This window comes from Aotus nancymaae, unplaced genomic scaffold, assembly GCF_030222135.1.
Source record: "Aotus nancymaae isolate 86718 unplaced genomic scaffold, 86718_ANA_hifiasm-v0.15.2.pri h1tg000048l, whole genome shotgun sequence".
NCBI classification, from domain to species: Eukaryota; Metazoa; Chordata; class Mammalia; order Primates; family Aotidae; genus Aotus; species Aotus nancymaae.
In genome coordinates, this window is record NW_026988462.1 from 16,710,410 (window position 1) to 16,712,952 (window position 2,543).

Sequence of the window (2,543 nt, forward strand, 5' to 3'; positions counted from 1 at the left end):
GCTGTAAAGGAAAAAGTTAGAAACTTTATGATGAAGATAAAAAGTCATAAGCCTTACAACACCTTGCACTTTAATTGCACAAAATCTTTGCTAATATATTAATATATACCTGACTTACTTCTTTTCTTCTTTTCTGGTTTTGCCTTTTGTCTTTATGGAATTAAGCAGTATGACCAAATTATACCCCTTTCATCAGTGTTTTAAGCCTTCAATAATCAATTATCTAATCATTTATGAAACTCGAATAGCCATTCTCCTTCTTTATTTCTAGTTCTAGATAAATATGCATGTAGTTTATGATTTTTTTTTTTACTTCAAATATATGATATATATTGCATATTTATTATGGGCCAGGAAATACGCTAAGAGGTTTACATGTGTTATTATATTAAAGAACCTCCGTTATCACTCTTCATTAGGTCCTCTAATTTTGAAGTCCTGAAATGAATTATTTTTTATAAGGTCTCAAGGTTCCAAATGGCAGAACACAGGCTTTTACCACAGCTGGTACTATTGAAGAGTTGGCTACATTTTTGCCTTGAGTTTGACTGATTTTACACTCATGTTTCTCCCTACAACAGTAAGCTTCATGAATACAGGAATGATGGATCTTTTTAATCAGTTCTGTGGTCTCTCCCTCTCTTGCTGCCCCTAGAAGCTTATATACAGACCCTGCTGAACTGAACTAATTTCCTCTAACCAGGAATTATTTTGCCTCTTTTAGTCTCCAGACCCCAGAAATAATATTTTCCACTTCAGCCTCCTCATGTTCACGCACTGGAGTTAAGAGACAGAAATCACTGGATTTTGACAGCACAGCTTGGTTAAGTTGTAATTTTAATTTTGTGGTGCTCCCTACTGTTGGCCTTTTTCTTCCATGCTAAAATTCTTGGTGTTTTTAATAAACTCACCTTGGTCTGCTGCTCATTTAATCAGCACATATGGAAAACACCAGGAATCTTATTTTTAAAAATCTACTCCTCTTGAAGAAAATTTAAATAACCTTGCTGAAATCATCAGTTGGAAGTATTGAGACCCTGGGGGAAAATGTGCTGTAAGGTGAGCGTGATAATGCTGAAATGCTAAAAGAAAGACAAAGGGACTCATGTGGCACAGGAGTAATCAGAGCGGTACCCTCCAGCTTGAAAACTATGAGCCAGAATTAAGTAAAAAACATCTTGCTAGAAAGGGAAAGGCATAAATCAATGAATCAGGTGCAATAAAATAATACCTTGTTGACAGTGACTTGAACGATGAAAACATGTGTGATCTCTCCTCATAAAGTATTCAGAGATAAGCAGAAGCAGGACTGGTTAATAAGCGAAAAGATATCCATGAGGAACATAGCTCACTTCATTTTTATTCTTTGTGCCTCCATTGTATTGGCTGTTTTCAATTCCATAATTTCAAGAAGGTGGCAGTAATTCCAAACATCACAAACTCTAGGCATGATAAAACTCACAAAGCAGCATCCAAAACCAGTAATGGAAATCCTTGTAGAACCGCAGCTTTTTATCATAGAGGAAACCCTGGAATATTTCTTCTTTAATCTTACTGGCCAGAAGCACACCTGTAAGCCAGTCACTGGAAAAAGGGAGTGGGAATACTGCAATTGGTCTACATAATTGGTTGATTCATGGATCAATCCCAGTACCTAACTTCCCTGACAACACTATCACCTCATACATCAGGAAACTGAGGTCCTGCTAGCAAAGTAGAAAAGGGAGAAATGCCTGTGGTTAGTCAATATTATTTGCCACATTTAACAAATGTAATTAATGTAATTAAACCCAAGATGTTTATATATTAAATTTTTAAGCAAATATAGCCTGGATGGAGTTTTTGATGGTAGGCCATAAAATACAGTATCTTGGGTTGATAAAATGATGGCTTTCTCAGTCACCAAATTATTAAACATCCAGTTGAAGCTCCCTATACCATCAGAAGAAAAATTAAATTTCTAATTATAATCAGAAAGTGGATTTCTCTGCTTCATCCCAAATTGGACTAAATCAAAACATGAGGTGTATATCTTAGGCATTAACATTTTTTAGCATTATATTGCCAGATAATACTGTGTGGCAACCAGGTTTGGAAGCTACTCTCCTAGAGTAAAGATGCTTAAGCAGTTACTTTGGATTAGAAAACGCCAGTAAGCATGGTAGAAAATGAAGAAATTTTATGTGGCTTCATATTTAACCACTTGCAGCCTTAGTCCACTGGAAATTGAAATGTTTCTCCTGCATTTTTCCTTTTTTCTTCACCTCCCTTTAATATCCTCTTGCCCTACTTACCTCTTATCACAATTGCTACGGATTGTCTGCTTTTATCACTTTTACTATCACTATCTGACACTCCCATTTAACTCCTTATGGTAGCTTCTTAACTACTTCCCTTACATCTGCATAGAGAGCAAAGCCATTGTCACAATCAGCATACATACTGCCTTATGCATGGTGTTAAAAAAAATCCAAAACAGATTGTTGAGATGTATGTTATAGAGACAGGAGACAGGGAAATTCTGGGCAGAAGAGGGTGGGTCC